The following is a 20,436-nucleotide window of genomic DNA, read 5'->3' on the forward strand; positions in this document are numbered from 1 at the left end:
TTGACATCTATAAAATACATTCACATCATTGTGGAGGTCACTACTTTATAATTTGTATTCCTGGTTTTTTAAAAATACTTATTTTTATTGGAAAATCAGATTTACACAGAGAAGAAGAGACAGAGAGAAAGCTTTTGCATTTGCTGGCTCACTCCCCAAGTAGCCACAATGGCCAGACCTGAGCCAATCTGAAGCCAGGAGCGAGGAGCTTCATCCAGGTCTCCCACGCAGGTGCAGGGTCCCAAATTTTGGGCCTTCCTCACTGCTTTCCTAGGCCACAAGCAGGGAGCTGGATGGGAAGCGGAGCTGCTGGGACAAAAACTGGTGTACATATGGGATCCTAGCATGTGCAAGGCAAGGACTTTAGCCACTAGGTTACTGTGCTAGGCCCTTCCTATTTTAAAACAACCTGGAAACAACTAGGAAGGAGCCCCAGGAGAGCATCTCATCAGGTATTTTAGGGAGATGTGAACTAACAATAACATTCCTTTTTTTTTTTTTAATCAAACATGGGGGTTTACCAGGCTTAAATACCATAAAACCCCTCCAAACCACATGTTAACTTCTTTTTAGAGTTTGGAGTTGCTGTTTTTAATATACACTAAAATTGTTTTGACTCTTTTTTATTGAAGATTTATTTATTGGGGCCAGCATGGAGGCATTATCAGATTAATCTGCCTGCAGCACTGGCATCCCATAAAGGGTCTGTTAAATTCCAGCTGCTCCACTTCTGATCCAGCTTCTTGCTTATGACTTGGGAAAGCAGCGGAGGACGGCCCAAGGCCTTGGGCATCCGCAACCAAGTGGGAGACCCAGAAGAAGATCCTAGCTTCCAGCTTTGAACCAGTCCAGCTCCAGCCACCTGTGGCCATTTAGAGTGTGAACCAGCAGATGGAAGACTTCTTTGTCTTTTCTTCTCTCTATCTGTAGTTTTGGCTTTCAAGTAAAATATGTAAGCCTTTTAAAGAAAGAAATTGTATATATTTTAGAAATATTTGTTTATGTATTATGAAAGAGTCACAGACAGGTTGGGCAAGAGAAAGGTTTTCTACCTATTGGTACAATCCTCAGATGCCCACGACCAGTGCTGGGCCAGACTGAAACCAGAAGCTTCATCCGAGCCCCACACATGTGGGTGGTAGGTGTCAACACACATGGAACACCTTCTGTTGCTTTTCCCAAGCCATTAACAAGAAGCTGGGTTAGAAATGGAGCAAGCAGAACATGAGCCAGTGCCTGTGTGGGATGCTGGTGTCGCAGCCGGCAGTTTCATCTCCTAGACAACAATGGGGGCTCATCAACTTAATTTTACAATAAACAGTTAATCATTTTCTTTTCATTTCTTTTCTCTTATTATCATATTAAGTAACAACAGTACTTTATTTTGTCACCCACAAGATTTGACATGTGAAAAAATTGTTTTGAAAAGATACTCAAAACAAAAACTGTGTCTATCAATGAAAGTACTTCAACTTTACCTTTCATTGCAGATTTTCAAAACATTTGACATTATCAGCACATAATAATTATCTAGCTGTACCTTAAGATGTTTCACCAAGAAACAGTCCAAGTCTTAAGAGATACACCGAAAGATAATTTAGAAACTAGAATTGTTTTAAACTAGGAGATTTTTAAAAAGAAAATAAATGAATTCATTCATTTAAACGACAAAATAAGAGAAACAAAGGAAGAAAGGAAGAGATATGTCTTTCCATCTGTGGATTTATTCCCCAAATGTCTATAGGGTGGGCAGGCCTAAACAAAATGCCGAAGACTCCATCCTAGTCTCCCACATGGGTGGCAGGGCCCAAGCACCGGCCATCATCTACTCCCTTCCTAGGTGTGTTAGCAGGGAGTCACATCAGATGCAGAGGAGCTGGGCCTTAAAGCAGCACTTCACATGGGATATGGGTATCCCAAATTGCAGTTCAACCTGTCACACCATAACACCTATCCCAGAAACTAGGATGTTAAGTTCATTGTATTGTTGTTTCCAAGGGACATCGCATGCCTATCTGTGATCTTCTATTACCTTGTGCTATAAAACTTCTCAAGAATAGTCAGGCATCCACAAATGCCTTCAAAATATCTGGAAAGAAAAGGTTATGCCAATGATGTTAGATAAATATGCAGAATAAGTTCGATATAGAGCTGAAAAGTAGGCAGTCTCAAAAGTATCTAATATGCGAAACAGGAGTTAAAGAAAAGGCTCTTTAAACTTTTTCAGATATAAAGTTGCTCCTTAATTAAGAGTCAAATTTTTAAACCACTACTAATTAAACCAATGTGGTTATTGAGAAAGATTGTGGATTCCAATGCATCGACTCACACAAAGTAACAGGCATTATTATGCTGAATTCAAGCCTTCTGGGAAAGCAGAACACAAACCCTGAACTTAAATAAGATTCAGAGTTGTTCTAAAAATGGTGTAAGTCAATATTTAATCAATCAGAACAAATCTGTTTTTGTATAAAAATTTAAACACACAAAATGAACACCTTGAGACACTTTCAGAATATATAAAGCAAAGAATTTCCAAATCAACACGGTCTTAGCTTGTGAATAAAGCCCTCTGCTGTTGTGGGCCGCAGGCTAGCAGCACAGTATAGACAAAGCATGATAGGGCCATAGATCATGGTAATAACATTTGCAATAAACAATAACAGAACAAAGCAGACACCTATAAGAATCCCACGAGGAATTTACGTTATCCATAATTTTTCTTTACATTTCAGAAACTATAGCAGGAAAGGCCATTATATTCAATGGCACCAATTAATTTCTGCAACTTTTAATGACATCTTTCTGAGTAAAAACCTCACATAATGCCCTGAGCACATGATGGATAGCAGCTCATGTTTGATTTGTACTGGATTCCTCAATTTTTTTTTTAGTATTTTTAAAGAGTCCCTCTGCAGCCAATCAAGCAATCAACATGAAATACTCAGATGCTCTCTTGAAAAGTACAAGAACACAGAAAAGACAATGTGGCTTCCTTTCCCAGCCAACAGACAGCTGGTGACGTTATTTAAATCGTTTTCTGGATGACGGATTACAGCGGCTGTTACTCCAGGAGAAAATTAAAGTCAAAGCAAACCATTTAATTCTTGTTCTGTTCAGGATACTGAAGTACAATCCTACTCTCAAGCATGAGTTTGTGGTATACCATTTTTCTTTATTGACTTTTCTGGACTTCAGCAAAAAGTTTTTCCCCCATATCCTAGAAAACATTCCACATTCATTCCAACAAAAGAATTTCAGTGAACAACTATGACCACACAAGAACTCACAAATATTTTTGGTGGCCATGATCATGGGTGATAAATCCCCGATTAACATGGAGTTTGGCTGAAGCTTCTCTTTTTTTTAACTATAAAGCTTCCAGTCAAAAATTTAGTGGAGCACTTTAAAAGTACATCTTAAACCCAAAATACTCAGGATAGAAGAGAACTTCAAAAAAGTTCACGGAAAATTTGCATTATGGTTTAACTTAACTTAGCATGAATTTTAAAAAAATACACTTGTATTTAGTTGTGTGCTAGAAAGTGCAAGGTTGTTAGCCTTGACACACATACTAGAAGGGTCTTCTGAATGCGAAAGAGCAGCCTAGGTAAAAGCTATACGGCATGTGTGCAAGTGACATCCGGCAAAGCAAAACTGGTCCTGTGGGGACGAAACAGCCCCCAGAACCATTTATCAGAGATGATCATGGAGACACTACGGCATTTAAGAGGCATGAAACATTTACTTACTCCATATTTATTGTCTGTTATATTCCAGGTACTGTGCTAAACTCTTGTCCTTGGGGAATTATTAAGGAGACAGGAACAAGCTTAGAAAAACTAAGAGGTGTCCTGAAGGCATGCAATAACATTCAAACTTGGGATGATCCAATTCACTCCCAAACCCTGGCTTGTAAACAGTATGTTGACTTTATATGAACATAATTGAAAGAACACTGAATTTTATGCCTTCATGAAAAAGACTGAAAGCTACTAAAAATTCTGTTTGTATTTTAAATATTTCTAAACTACTCTTTAAATGTTTATTTATTTAGTTGTTCAAAGGTAGAGCTAGCTACAGGGAGAGCAAGAGAGAGTGTGTGTGATATCTTTCAAACCTCACTTCATTCCCAAGTGTCCAAAACATCTAGGGTTTGCTTAAGCCAAAGCCAGGAACCCAGAATGTCAAATGAGTCTCTGAAGCAGGCAGCATGGTCCTAGGTCCCTGAGCCATCACCTGTTGCTTTGCAAGTGTGCACTAGAAGGAAGTTCCGTCCAAAGTAAGGCGGACTCAATCCTAGACACTCCAACACAAGACGTCTCATACTGAAAATCACAAGTAATGTTTTACCTACCAAAGCACAATACTTGCCTATTTCTATTCAAACGTAGGTTTTTAACTCATATCAGAAGATCATAGCTGCTGTCTGTAGAGCTCAATGGTTATATAGATGAGAAAAGTTTATATTCCCATGGCTTTTCTAGAAGCATTCAGTATTCCTGATACAATGAGCAAGAGTTCCAGATCATTCATCACTCACTACTCAGACCTACCGGCTCTGTTGGCAAATAAGGTTTTGAATGAGAAAGCTAGATAACTGAAGATGAAACTTAGATTTTTTTTCTATGACTGTCAACATTGCCACAAAATGTCTGCAGTTTTACATTCATTGACTGGGTTCTGACTTGTGTGTAGATATTCTCTATTCTCTTTTTCAATCCACAGAAAACTACATGAAACAGAATACTTTTTCTTTCAATAGACATTTATTTTCTTACATTCTTAGAAAATCGCTACCCAACTCTTTATAAATGTTATCATTTTAGGTAATGACTGAGTATCATTGCATATTAAACAGGATCGAGGAGGAGGGCAGTGTGGTGGCACAACAGGCTAATCCTCCATGTGTCAGTGCTGGCTTCCCATATGAGAACCTCTTTGTGTTCCAGCTGCTTCACTTCCCCATCCAGCTCCCTGCTTGTGGCCTGGGAAAGCAGTGGAGGATGGCCCAAAGTCTTGGGCTTCTGCACCCATGAGAGAGACCTGGAGGAATCTCCTGGTTCCCTGCTTCAGACTGGCCCAGCTCTGGTTGTTGCAGTTATCTGGGGAGTGAACCAGTGGATGGAAGATTTCTGTCTCTTCTTGTCTTTCTGTAACTCTGACTTTCCAAGTGAAAACGAAGAAATCATATATATATGTAAAACAAGGACCTGATAACTGCAAGCGATGGCAGGAATAATAAGCTCAAATCTCCTTCCCGCACAAACCCAGAGATTCAAGATTTAACAGTCATCCTTCCATGATCACTGTGTGAATAAGCCGCTGGGACTGTGGCACAGCAAATGAAGTCATGACTTGCAACACCAGCATCACATATTGGAACACTGGTTCAAATCCCAGCTCCTCTCTTTTTGGTCCAATTTTCTGCTAATAGGCCTGGGGAGGTGGATGAAGGCCCAGTATTTGAGCCCCTGATAGGTGGAAGACCTGGAAGCAGTTTCTGGTTTCTGGCTTTATTCTGGCCCAGCCCTATTTGTAGTAACCATTTGGGGAGTAAACCAGCAGGTATAATATCCATCTATTTCTCTGACACTTTGGCTCTCAAACAATTCTCAAAAGGAAAGGAGAAGAGAAATCAAGAGGAGAGAAAAGGACAGTATATGTTGAATGGCATGTTCCTCTAGTTATCAGATTTCTGGTAAAGTACAATAACGCAACAATGTTCTCTGATCGCTCTTATCTACAGTATTGAAAGGATAAACAAGAAAGAATACCTTTACTGCCTTTCAAACTGCTGTGACACATTAGAAACTGGAGTATTCTTTTGCCTTTTTTTTTTTCTAAAAAAAGGTAACTAAAACATACAGAAGAACATCAGACCCAAACTTCCCACTAAGCTCCCAAGCATTATTCTAGACAGTGAGGGTCATTGTCATCACTCTCTGAGTAGCGGTTGGCATTCTTTCCTTCTGTTTTAAAGATTCCTTTGTTTTTTACTTGGAAAGTCAGAGTTATATACAGAGAGGAAGAGACAGATCTTCCAATGTCTGGTTCACTCCCCAGATGGCCACAACAGCTGGAACTAAGTCAGTCTGAAGCTGAGAGCTAGGTGCTTTGTCAGGGTCTCCCACGCAGGTGCAGGGGCCCAAAAACTTGAATCATCTTTCACTACTTTCCCAGGCCATTAGCAGGGAGTTGGATTGGGAAGTAGAACTACTAGGACATGAACCAGTGCTCAGACGTGATGCTAGTGCCACAGGCAAAGGATTAACCAGGAAAGCCACCTCACAGCAATTGCCTGAGGCTCACACTCTTATTATCAGATATCTTTTTTCCCCCCAGTATGTTTGACAATTGATTTCCTTATTTAACTAAAGCAAGTGTAAGGAATGGGGAGCGGACTGTTGACAAGAATAAAGTAAACAGAAGTGGGAAAGAAAGAGAAATAGATATTAATCAAAATGTGCCGAGGAACCATGTTAGGTCTACAAGAAAATAACAAACACAGGAGGAAGATGTGGAGAATTCAGAATGCTTCTGAACTGCTGGCAAAAATTTCAAGCAGTGCGGTTAACAGAGAATGCTAGGGTGGTTCTTCAAAAATCAAACATTCAGTCACTGCATGGCCCAGCAATTTCACTCCAGGTACAAAAACTTATTTCAATAAGTAAAATAAAATAATGAAAGAAGGTAAGAAATATTTTTACTTCAAAGAATGCAAAATGCTGGCTGGGCCCAGCACACTAGGGTAGTGGCTAAAGTTCATGCCTTGCATGCGCTGGGATCCCATATGGGCACTGGTTCTAATCCTGACTGCCCCACTTCCCATCCAGCTCCCTACTTGCGGCCTAGAAAGGCAGTTGAGGAAGGCCTTGGGACACTGTACTTGTGTGAGAGACCTGAAGGAGGCTCCTGGCTCCTGGTTTTGGATTGGCTCAGCTCTGGCCGTTGTGGTTGCTTGGGGAGTGAATCAACCAACGGTGGAAGATCTTCTTCTCTGTCTCTCCTTCGCTCTGTATATTTGACTTTCTGATAAAAGTAAAATAAATGTTTAAAAAAGCAAGCAAAATGCTAAAATCCGATATAATTTTCTCTAAATGATAAAGACCCCTTTTATGTGAGGTTTTTAAACCTCACAGAGACAGAAAATGGAATGGTGGTTGGTAGGGGCACTGGAGAAGAACGTAGGAGGTGATTGCTGCTGGAGTTTTAGCTGTGGATGATGAGAACCTTCTGGGGATGAATGACAGTGTGAAAGCACTTAGTGCCAAGAACTGTAAACACTTCAAACCAGCAGATAAAAGAGCTGTCTTTAGAAAAAAACAAAAACAAAGAAACAAGAAAACAGCTCAAATGGGGCCTGGTGCAGTTGCCTAGTGGCTAAAGTCCTTGCCTTGCATGTACAAGTGTCCCTTGTGGGCACCAGTTCATGTCCTGGCTGCTCCACTTCTGATCCCGCTCCCTACTTGTCACCTGGGAAAGCAGTGGAGGATGGCCCAAAGCCTTGGGACCCTGTATCCACGTGGGAGACCGGGAAGGAATTCCTGGCTCCTGGCTTTGGATCAGCCACTTGGGAGTGAACCAGCAGACGTAAGATCTTTCTGTCTTTCCTTCTCTGTGTAGATCTGAGTTTCCAATGAAAATACATAAGTCGTTATTTTTAAAAAAGAAGTTCAAATGGTCAATTTGAAAATGGTGTATTTTATTGCAATACAATTGAGTGAAAATCGTGCAATGTGGAAAATAAATCTTTAAAAGAAGATTTACTTGAGTTACACACAGAGAGGGAAAGAGAGAGACAGACTTTCTATTTGCTGGCTCTCTCCCCAAACGGCCCCAGTGGCCCAAGCTGGGCTAAATCGAAGCCAGGAGTCTGCAACTTCTTCTGGATTACATATATACGTACCAGGGGACCTAAGACATGAGGCCATCTTGAATTGTTTTCGCAGGCACATTAGCTGGGAACTAGGTCAGAAGTGGAGTGGCTGGGTCTCAAACCAGTGTCCACAGAGCATGCCAGTGTCACAGGCAGCAGCTTTACATGCTATGCCGCAGAACCGGTCTTAACTGAACCTAATATTTCAGTACTTGTTTAAAAAATTAGCTATAAAATAATTTTTACAGCAACAGTAATTTTTTAAAATGTTACCACAAGTCATCATTGTTCAAAGGCAAATGACTAGGGCAATCCCACTTTCTTTCCCCCATGGCAGTATTTAGTAGCAGGTAAACCATTTCACTGTGTCGAGCTTAGCAAACCTCATCAAGGGAGAGGACTGGAATTGTGGAGCAGTGCGTTACGCTCCACCTTGCAACACCAGCATTCCTTATGGAGATTGCTTCCGGTCCTGGCTGCTCTACTTCCAATTCAGCACCCTGCTAATGGACCCGGGAGAACAGCAGAAGATGGTCCAAATGTTTGGGTCCCTGCCACCCACGTGGAGACCCAAGGCCTGTGGCTTCTACCTAGCCCGGTCCTGGCTGGTAAAGTCATTTGGAAAGTGAACCGCTAGATGGACGGCCTCTCTCCCTCTTCTTTCACTCATTCAAAAGGATAAATAAATCTAAAAACACACACACACACCCCCCAAGGATTTCAGAATGGTGCACGCATTGGAGTCAAAATGATTTTTCCCTTGTGTGGTAGTAGAATGCTTGCTTGGATTATTTTTGTTTGAAAAGAAATGATCTGTTTTTTATCTTTGTAATTTTTCTGATCAACCTAAAGGCAGCAGGAATGAAATGCTTGTTCTTCCTAGTCCTTTATAGTTAGTTTTTCTTTAATTACAGGAAAATCATTATAAATACACGCTGTGTTATCAGGTAGCACTGGCTACTAGCTACTTAGCCTGGATGCCAAAATCTCCTTAGTCCTGATAGCACCTCTTACAAAGACATTCTATTTTCTCCCACCATCTTTTAAAGAATGGTTAATGGCCAGGCTGCAGAGGATCATTATTTAATAAATGATAGAATATCATTTATTAAAGCACAGAAGCTTTGCACGAATAATTCATTTAAAGTAGTGTTTATTTTTATTGGCAAAATACAGTGTGCTGAGATAAATGTTTGCTTAATCACTACTGTGAGAGTATCATATAATTATTACTCTTACAGATTTGAGAAATGCTACTGTGTTGGGTTATACGCTATTTTGCTGTAATAGAAAAAGCCAAAAACAAAGTCTCTGCACAGAGGATCCCCCATGTAATAGATCTATCTATATGGATACATCCTGGTTGACTCATTTTATAGAAATCTGAGGATGCAACAGCTCGGGAACAGTTTGTCTCCCCACGTGAGCAGAAAGTGTGCTCTTTCACCAGTCTCATCTCCTGTGCTATGAAGATCAAAGTCCTTAAGCCTCATCCCTACAACTCACATAAACACGACTCTATGGGCATGGCACAGTGGCAAGTGTCACCATTTGTGATTTTCATATCCCATAAGGGTTCTGGTTCATGTTCCAGCTGCTCAACTTCCAAAGCAGCACCCTGTTAAAGCTTCTGAGAAAGCAACAGACTAGAGCGTTTGGGCCCCTGCATCTACATGGGGGACCTGGAAGAAGCTCCTGGCTTTTGGCTTCTGCCTGGCTCAGCCCCGCTGATGCAACCATGTCAGAAATGAACCAATGGATGGATGAGCTTTCTTTTGCTCTGTCTCCCTCCCTCTCTCTGAAGCTCTTTCAAAAAAATAAAAATAAATACATAAACCTAAAAAATAATGTTGCTTCACTATTCCATTGTTATCAAAAGCATAACAAATATTTTGAGAGTCTCTTTCAGATCAGTAATGTGATGCCTTATGACAGAAATTTCATAAAAGACCCATTCATTGACTCTTTGAGGAAAAGCATTAAAATGCTTGCTGCTTCTATAAACCCTAAACTATCAGGTCATGGTCCTTAGCTATTCTTACTCAAGTCTGTGAATTAAAAGACCCATTGTAAATCCAGATTTCAAAATTCCAATAAATCAGATCCTGCTCTCCTCCCATCAAGCCCGCAACATTTATAAGAGCTAAAAGGTAAAGCAAACACACCCAAAGCACCGAGTGTCAATCAATGCCTGAACATATCAACAAATTGTGGTATTTCCATGTAGTATAATACTGCTCAGCTATAAAAAAATAAATGAAGTACTAATATATGCCACAATATGGATGACTCTAAAACATTACACCCAGTGAAATAATCCAGACATAGAAGATCAGACACTGCATGACTCTATTTACATGAAATTTTCAGGGTAGATGAATCCCAATATAGATATAATGTTAGTGATTTCCAGAGTTTTCAGATGGAGGTGGTAAGGCAACAGAGGAGTTTAATCATGGGATTTTCTTCGGAGATAATGAAAATGCTTTAGAACTTGCAAGAGTTGATGGCTGTTCAACACTACGAGTAAACTCACTGCTACTGACTTGCATGTTTTAAAATAGCTATTTTTATGTCATATGACTCCCACTATAACTAAAAATGTATATATATTCTGTGGTGTTGATGTTCTCCTATCTTAATAAGTAATAAATCCAGTTTTGTACAACAGATTGCTTTAGCGGGGCTTGGGTAGCCAGCATTCAACAGCTACAGTTTATGCCAGAATATTGAGTCCTGCTTTGAACTGTGAAAATACAGCACAACACCCTTGGCTGAGGCTCTCGACGACTTTCAAAGTGCGAGCTCGGCTGGCATTTGCTTTGCCTGCAAGTAACTGGTCTCTGTGCCAGCATGCTGTATCCACATTGGTTCTGTTTTCTAATACTTTAGTGATCTGTAGCTGTTGTTGACTTTGATGTACTCTGTAAATACTAGCTTGCTTGGCCACTTCTACATTTCTATCGTACAGTCAGATTTTTCATCATGAATCATCAGACCTAAAACACATTTGCAGTATTTATTCATATCCATTTTTGGAGATTCAGTTTTCTAGGTTTTTTTTTTTCCACTTCCTGTGTTGGAAGCCCAGAGATGCGGGACACCTGTGAGGCCCCTGTCCATATTTACAGGTGGTCTAGGGAAGGCTGTGTGCAGCAATGGGCCTGCACTACTCTCTCCAGGTTTCCCTAACAATGAGTAGTAAAGGAGTGAGCATGTCAAGAAGTAACTCCTCATTTCTGCCTTCTTTTTACACGCTTTCCGTTTCCACTCAGTTGTCTTGTCCTGGCTGATTTCATTTTTTTCCTGATGGCTTCTCAATTTGATCAAAGCATGACAGCCAGAAACGAGTTAGTTATCAGAACAAGTGTACTGTGAAGATGCCTCATGTATTGCCATTCTCCCACCCACCCCTTCCCCCAGCACAGAATAACTCAGATCTGAACACAGTCGAAGTCATGGGTAACTCTTGTAAGTGCATGTCTGCTTTGTTCAAAGACAATTGTTTCATCCTAAACCCAATTCAGTAGATTTATCTTCAACAATTACAGAGCTTTGATCACCCTGGACTAGGCAGTGTCATGTGGTATGTAGCTGTCCTTTGCCAATGCATTTCCCTTATCAGGATACATGTCTGTTGATTTGTGGGAAGCTGGCTGTTTTTCGTTCCTGACAAACTCCAGTGATTAAAATGTAGTGGCTTGCTCTTGTTCCCCTGATAAAGGTGACAGCTGCAGAGTTTCCACGGGTGGATATCGTCCATGCAGATTGCTTTTTAATGAAAGCAATATATTATCTTACCTAGAGACCCCAAAGCCTTACCTTGTTAATGTATTTTAGCTTGGCACCACATTTATCTGTAAATTAGTTGCATTAAACATACTCCTTACTATTTATCCAGCCTTTAAAGAGTTTTTCTACTGAGGTTTTGCCTTCTTTCTTCACTTTAAATATTATTACACTCAATGACAACTTCACCAATATTTTAAAATGCAGTTCTGCATAAAGCATTCTTCTGCCGGAAGGATGTTGTTAAAACTACCTCTCTTCTGTAGAATTTGATGATCCTTCCCCGCAGTTGCCCATTAAAATAAGATCCAAAAGATGGAACTGAGCTGAGCATTTTGGCTGAACCACCTGAAAGTCTGCACAAATTCTGAATGTAAAGTCCACCAAAGAGTATAGTTAAGTACATGCAAAACAGAAGGTGAATTTAAAATTCTGCATCATAGAAAAGTTCCTATTAAAATGAAAAGAAATTCAGGTCACAGTTCAAAGCTAAACAGAAAGCCAACACTCAACTTCCTTCTGCCCTCCCATTTCTTGCAGGGTACTGGTGCTATCGTTAGTTTCAGGGATCAGGAGAGGGGTCAAAAACTTCAGGAGCCGATGCCATCTATTGCCATGTTGAGGAAGAGTCCACTGTGAGCTGCAAACTTCACACCCCGAATCGGGAAACAACTACAACATCAAGGCCTTGTAACGACCCATGAGCCAAAACTGGAAAGTAACAACCACTTTGCCCAATGTGTCTTCTATGACCTAAACCCAATAATTAAACTTTTTACGGAACCATAAATCAAATCCATTAAAAACAGAAACCCAGTGAACCAGTCTGAACTAAATCCAAACCTACATATTTTCTCAAACAACTGAACTGTAACAAAAGTACAACATCAAAATATTCTCCAACCTCAATCGATATTTCATTTGGTTCAAAGCTCTGAACCATATTTTCTGTTTCAAGACAGGATTCTTGTTAAGGGTGAGCCATCACTTTATACAGGAAATACAGCAGGAAAATTTGGCTTGTATTTAGAACTGAGACAACTAATAAAACTAAGCAGCCAACCACGTGAAAATATTCATTTTATACATTAATTAAGTGAACAAAAAATATTGCCCTACAGAAGGCAAACACAGTCATTAAACTTTCACCTTGTTAAGAAACAGGTTCCATGATGGAGAAAACAGACAAGCAAGCATTTATTAAGCACCAACACCAGATCCAGGGAACTATACGCCCCCTTTCTGGAATTCTCCTTCCTTGCTGATTCATTTTCCACTGATTACGAATGGTAAAGAGTAAGTGGTGAAGAAAATAATTTGGGGTATTGTTCAATTTGGATAAGTAAGAAACAACATTTTTTTAGAGTATACATATTATTTGGATTTTTAAGTTATTCTATGAGTTAAAAATGTTGATGGTGTGACCAGAGTTGTGGGGCAACAAGTTAAACCACTGCATAAAACATTGGCACCCCCAAAGTGCACAGGTTTGAGCCCCCCTGTCCTACTTCAGATAGTTTCCTGCCTAGGGACCTGGGAAAACAGCAGAAGCTGGCCCAAATACTTGGATCCTTGCCACCCACATGGGATTCCCACATGGAATTCCAGCTTCAGTGTGGGCCTGCTTTGTCCACTGTGATCATTTGCTGAACGAACTAGGTGATGAAAGATCTCTATTTCATTCTCTGTAGTTCTCTGCTTTTCAAAGAAAGGAGCAAAGAAATATTTTTAAAAGAGTTGTTGATTTTTAAAACAAATATATATATATTTAAATTTTGTAATTCTCTTTTTGACATTGTTTACATAATAATTGAGAGGGATGCATGTCCACGTGGGCCTCTAATTAGGGTGGGGAGGGTCAGTTATGGAGGAAGGTGAGTGGGACAAATGTTTTTCTATTTTTTTCCTCCTATCTCTGCAGGGACAGAGAAGGAGGGAACCATTCCTTGCTGTCAAACTGTATCAACACCCAGGGATGGGGGATGGTCATTTGATGACACCTTAGAGACCCCGATGGACGGAAGGGTGTTCCAAGTATTACTTGAGTGGTTTTGATAGTTCTGAGATGTCATCAACTTTGTTGCATCAGAGGTGAGAAAAATCTTTCCAAGTTCTTCTGGTTGGCAAAGTCTACTTTGGTATATCCACAGACCTAAGATCATACTGTTAGCTTGGCCACAATTATCCAACCTGTTCTGCTGTCCATCCTCTGAGGAGGCAGTTAATGCCCCTGCTGGCCTAGATGAGCTGGCCATAATGTCTCCCCATGTACATCTGGGCATGCTGTCCATTGAACAGGCATAATTAACTGATGAGGCCCAATTCTGATACATGCCCTCCAAAGTTGAACCACACACCCTGTGATTTTTTTAGGGTGGCTAGGGTCTGAGTTCTGCAGTCCAGCTGGGGAGTCCTCCAGGAAGCCTCATGTGAGGTGACCTCAGACTTGACTCTTGCGTGCACCAATCAGTGTAGGGTTAACTGTGGCCTGTCACTTGCATCGGCGAATGCATACACTGGTGGATACAGCTTGGTCAGCACTGCCTCAGTCCCATATCTCAGACAAACTGACGGATTCTATGGCTCAGCTCAGCCAGCCTGCCATGGACCTGGTCCTCAGGTATACCAGCAGGTGCTGTGACCTAGTTGTGGCAATTCCCAATAACTCCAGCTCCCAGCCCTGGATTTTGAACATGTCAGCCTCTACTTCAACCTAGCCTTGCCCAACCCGCTTCCCATCATGCTCTCAGACACATTTGTAGGTTCTGTAGCTAAGCTCAGCCTGCCCCGTATCCCAAGACCCAGCCCTCACATGCGCTGACAGAGGCCACTGCCTTGTTTAGTCTGGCCCACCCAAATTTCTATTTAATTATTTCCCAACTTCTAAATTTTTTAAAATTTTTTTATTATTTTTTTAAAGATTTATTTATTTTATTACAAAGTCAGATATACAGAGAAAAGAGACAGAGAGAAAGATCTTCCGTCCGATGATTCACTCCCCAAGTGAGCCGCAACAGGTTGGTGCGCACTGATCCGATGCCGGGAACCTGGAACCTCTTCCGGGTACTCCCACGCGGGTGCAGTGGCCCAATGCATTGGGCCGTCCTCAACTGCTTTCCCAGGCCACAAGCAGGGAGCTGGATGGGAAGTGGAGCTGCCGGGATTAGAACCGGCGCCCATATGGGATCTCAGGGCGTTTAAGGCGAGGACTTTAGCCGCTAGGCCACGCCGCTGGGCCCCCAACTTCTAAAATTTTGTAAATTATCTTTGTATTGTACCGAAACATAAATAAGCCTCTGAAAAAACTTAAATTTATTTATATATATTTAACCCTGTCTTGGTTTATGCATACAGTTTTTTGGGTACACAGATGCGTACATTTATGCTTAAAGAATTCTTTTTGTCAATGGCATATCATTATAGAAACATCAAGGGCATGCAGTCTTCTCACCAACTTTACACAATTCAAGTACATAAGGATTACTGATAAGAATACTAACTGTATCATAAAACAAAATAAAATGCTTTTAAATGTAAAAAAAAAGAATACTAACTAATCTACCTCTTAGAGCTATAATAGGAATTTTAAAACCTGACAGACTTCTAAAATCTGCTTAAAATAACATCATTCACCATCCAAGAATTTTTCTCTTAAGAAATAACCATTCGCGTGAGGAGTTATACTCGTAACAATTATCCTCCAACAAGACTGAGCAAGGGGGGCCGAGTGTTGGTGCAGCACACTAATCCTCAGCTATGGCACCAGCATCTCCTATCGCTGCGAGTTGGAGTTCTGGGTGCTTCACTTCTGATACAACTCCCTGTTTATGACCTGGGAAAGCAGAGGAGGATGGCTTGAGTCCTTGGGCCTCTGTAGCAATGTGGGAGACCTGGAAAAGCTCCTGGCTCTGGCTTTATATTGGCCCAGCTCAAGCTGTTGTGGCCATTTGTACAATGAACCAGTTGGATGAAAGAATTTTTGCTCTTCTTTTTCTCTTTCAAATAAAAATAAATGAATAAAATAAATCTTTAAAAATAAAGATGTAGCAGGATTTTTCTCCTTTTAACACTAACTCAATATCTTCTCCTTCCATAGACATAGCTAATTGGAACTTCCCTGCCTCCCTTGTGGGAGGTGGCCCTCTGATTAGGTTGTACAGTGGCATATAGCAGAAGTGGGTGAAGCATCCACTTCTAGCCTTACTGTGACCCTGTAAATCACATGTTAAAGACGGCTACACCTTGCATAGAAGGGTCCTGCAGCCTGAGTCACCATCAGAAAGGTTACCTGATGCACAGAAACACTGTTTTGGGCTGTGGATTGTGCATGAGCAGTAAATGAAGTTCTATTGTGCTACCTTATTCAATTAAAGGACTTCTTTACCTGTTAGAGCATGTAATTTTTTTCATTATACCAACAATTGCAAACAACCTAAATATCCAACAAAGTTATGATTATTCACCAGCAATTTTCTTTCTTGTGGTGTTAAGAATAGTCTGAATTTTCTACAACATACACATAACACTGTGAGTAATACATAAAATTGTGATTTTCATAAAAAGAACATGTTATATTTACCTTCATGGTATATAGCATTAACAGTATTCAGAATTTAGGAAGAGAAAATATTTTATGTTCAAAGCGTATGGCAGTAGAAAAACAATATTCAATTTAATTTCCTTTAGGGTTGAATTCCATTACATTCAACAGAAAACTGATGATTTCATGTAGAGAAATATTATAGATCAAATCCTACTTACACATTCTTACAATTCTTTGTGTATATGTGTTTTCATAACTAGTAAGAACCAAATCTGGACTTGATTGAGTAAATGACCATGGCAGGGTTAAATTCTTAACACCCTTGAAAACCATACTGAATGACTAATTGCATAAGAAAATTAAAAAAAAAATTGAGGACAGATGAATATATCCAATTTTCTTTTTCTTTCTAAAAATTTACCTATTTGAAAGATGATTTACAGAGAGAGAGGCAGATACAGAAAGAGACAGACAGAAATCTTCCATTTGCTGATCCACTCTCCAAATGACTGCACTAGCCAGGGCTAGGCCTGGAGCAGGGTCACATGGGGCCATGTTCTGTTTTCCCCCAGAACGTTAGCATGGAGCAGCCAGGACACAAACTAATGCCAATACAAGCTGGTGTTGCAATAGGCAGCTTATCTTGCTGTACCACAATGTTGGACCACAAAATTTCTTTTTAGTCACTGACATTTATTTTAGGACCAACTCTGTGGTTGTAACACCTTTTTACCATGCTTATTATTTATGCTATATAATCATTTTGATTCACTTTTATAGTTAAAGGTTGTTGCAAGTAATGAACTCTGTATTTGCATTCTATATACTGTTTCAGCTGGCTTGTAGATAATTGATTTCACCAAAATAAACACACTTACTTAAAAAAAAACCAATTTTTGATTGAATTCTATGATACGCCGAATATTTGTGGTGAAGAAATCATTCTCCAATAAATGTGCGTGTTTCCAGAGCTAGAGCTTAAATTGTGTTCTTGTTTAGAGTTGATTTCTATTCTACCTACATGCTAGTACGTTAGTTGGTTATAAGTTCATGGATACTAGTAGAAGACACAGACTCCTGGCTCAGAGACAAAGCAGTTAATTACTCACGGTATGACAAGCTGCAGGAACAGTGGTACGTTTACACCAGCTCCTCATTTCCAAGGGCAGTGTCACTGGCCCAGGTTGCTGCTGCAAATGCACTGGTTTGCACGGCATTGAGGAACATGGGACTAGGGGAATCTGCTTCTTTTAGAACAAGCAGTGAGCCTACTCTGGGAAGATAATACATTACCTCCCAAAGCTGCTCCCCAGTTGAACCTGGGGAAACGGCCTGAATAAAAGCAGGTAGAGACTTACACTCTTAGCACCCAAAGTTATTTAAAGAAAATTGTCCTTTTAGTATGGGCAAGACAATTATGAAAAACATAAAAACATGTCATGAAGGTCCACATGGCTTTTACAGTAGAATTACATCACAAGTCTTTAAAGTTCTCACTTCATCAAACAAACTGGAAATAGAAATCACACATGATACATTGTAGGCCTGGTGTGTGAAGTAATGTCAATAAAATTAGTAAGGCACACTGAATATGAATGGCATTGAGTCAACAGACTGTCAGATGAATGCACATCGAAGTTAAGCTAAAACATTCAAGGCAGACATGTTGCTTCTGACCCATTTCTTTCAATCAGTTGCAGTTTCTACAATTCTACTTTTCTTCTGTTTCAAGTCATGCTTATACCAAATGATGAGTTCAGGGGACTGCAGTCTCACCTTGACTTGCCCTGTGCTTTCTGAAGAGTGTGACAGTCATGTGATGTCCGCAGCCATGCTAGAACTGATTTAGCAAACAACTTCCTCTCACAGACCATTTTTCTTCTTTCCTAGACAAAGCACCTTTTCGAGTCGTTGCATGTAATGGCCAACATGGCCACCTTAAAAGCTGATTTCTAGGCTGTAAATCACCCCAGCAAAGACCTCTGCTGACGGCAGGACAATTTACTGAGCCAAAGTCCACTACAAATTAAAAATAAAGGAAACTGACTACAGTATGTATCACAGTGCAATTATTTATGAAATGTTTTTCCAGAGTTTTCCATGAATCACCTCTGTTTTTGACTAACCTGCTGCCTTGTTCTCAGACAGATGATGGGAAGGTTCACACCCACACTGGAGCGGAGCCTGAAGCCTGGGATTTCCAAATTTGAAAGAGTTTAGTATTACTGCATTTAGAATCGACTCAACGGTGGCAAGCAGTACTTTTTTTTTTTTAACAAGCCTATAAAACAGGGTGACACATTCACACTCATCAAATTTAAAGATGTAAAAAATTATTGAATGATTTTGTGGAAATGATGTTGAAATAGGTTGGTCTTAATTGTCAAAAAAAATTTGCATTGAAAATGTCCCAACCCGACCCAAGACTGACAGATTTCTACACTGACCTAAATAAATAACGCATGAAGAACTATCAGAAAAATTAAAGATTTGGTGAGAAAAAATTGGTAGTGAATTCTCCAACAATTAGCTTTATATAGAATATATGCAAATGAAACCCTGAAAACTCTAAATGGTTCATTGATCCTATGCCTGCAAATGCACTCGTGTTTTGCCAACTCTCCACCTTTCAAGGTTCTCCTTGCTTAAACTCCTTTCTGGGCTCTGTCCCTGGTGCATCCCCAGTAGTTCAATTCACAAAATATGACCTCAAGGCGAAAGAAGGGAATAGTTCTAGATTTAGATTACCAGGGAAAAGAAAGAGATTATCAAAGATCTAAATAATGTAACCAATAGCAAAACATCCTAGTAAATCATACCAACCCAGCTAAATTAGATAGCACTGCCCATATACAATTACACTGTTTGGCTCCCATGACAGCCTTTAAACGTGACATGTTATTTGACATGCTCGCAATTAGGGCTTAGAAAAAAATCAATTTTCTTCTATTCCACTTAAAATAAAAAATGTACTGTTTTCCAATGAAATGTACTTTTTTTTTTAAATTCAAGACAAACCAAAAACTAATAGCAGAAAAAATATCACAGCTGCATTATAAAGACAGACATTTAAAATCCAATTTTATTAGATTTTATGAAAGGGCAGAAACTGGGAATAATTACCAGCATGTTGTATTTACTTTTGCATCATTATCCTTACTCACTTTGCCTCAGGATCGGGAGAGGGCAGTGAGAGTGGTCTAACCTGGCTGCCCCGTGGGCATCTGCACTGCCCTGTGGGGACGTTGTGTGCTCCTACCTCGTGCAGCGGGCAAGCGCCTCCTCTGACTGTCCTGAGCCCCTGCAGAGCACCAGTGAGAGATTTCTCCTTCCCTCTACCACTCACGACCCTGTAGCGTTAGGTGCAGATGGCTCTGAATGGTCTCAGTAACACTGATGGCCAAGAAATACTCCTAGATGAATTTTAAACAACACTTCCAACTGATTGTCTTTCAACCTGTTCCCATTCCTTACTGCTTCCTGTATCCTCTAAAAAAAAAATCTGTATTATAAATATGACTTTGGGCCTGGCACAGTAGTTCAGCAGCTGAAGTCCTCACCTTGCATGTGCCAGGATCCCATTTGGGCTCTAATCCCAGCAGCCCTGCTTCCCATCCAGCTCCCTGCTTGTGGCCTGGGAAAGCAGTGGAGGGCAGCCCAAAGCCCTGGGACCCTGCACCTGTGTGGGAGGGAGAACTGGAAGAGGCTCCTGGCTTTGGATTGGCTCAGCATTGGGAGTGAATCAATGACAGATCTTCCTCTCTCTCTCCTCCTCTCTGCATATCTGACTTTCCAATAAAAACAATAAATCTTTAAAAATTTTCTTGAATTGTTTCTCTTTGAACAAGACATTTTGACTTTTTTCATACTTTTTGGCAATTATGACATATCAGAGAATATTGATAACCCTAACTAAAAGCAACAGAACCAGGAACACTGTGTTTTCTCTGGCATCGGCCATTATCCCAACTGATTTTAACAAATCGTTTCTACTGAACTTCACAATGATCCTATAGTGGCCATTATCAATTAGTCCCAACAGTTTCAATGTGAATTATCATAATTTCTGTTAGTTACTTTAACACAGAGAAGAAGTTGAAGATACTTCAACTCTGGGATGAATTTTGGCTAAAACAAATCTAGCATGGTACCAAGTACAAATATTGCCAGGCCAAAGATAACTACTTCTAAACCCCCTGCCCTCAAACTGTGAACATGTGACCTT

At 40.3% G+C, this 20,436-nt stretch overlaps 1 long non-coding RNA gene across 2 annotated transcripts in view; it reads right to left on the minus strand.

Moving 5' to 3' along the window:
* The window catches only part of LOC131482664 (uncharacterized), a 130,721-nt gene that overhangs the window by 94,163 nt on the left and 16,122 nt on the right, over positions 1–20,436 (minus strand). Inside the window, exon 2 of one of the 2 annotated variants that reach the window (XR_009247210.1) lies at positions 17,988–18,230. The exons of the other annotated variant lie outside the window; for it this stretch is intronic. This is a non-coding gene — a long non-coding RNA (uncharacterized LOC131482664). The remainder of the gene's footprint in view (positions 1–17,987; positions 18,231–20,436) is intronic. 2 annotated transcript variants of the gene reach the window in all.

Source organism: Ochotona princeps, chromosome 19 (assembly GCF_030435755.1).
Source record: "Ochotona princeps isolate mOchPri1 chromosome 19, mOchPri1.hap1, whole genome shotgun sequence".
NCBI lineage: Eukaryota > Metazoa > Chordata > Mammalia > Lagomorpha > Ochotonidae > Ochotona > Ochotona princeps.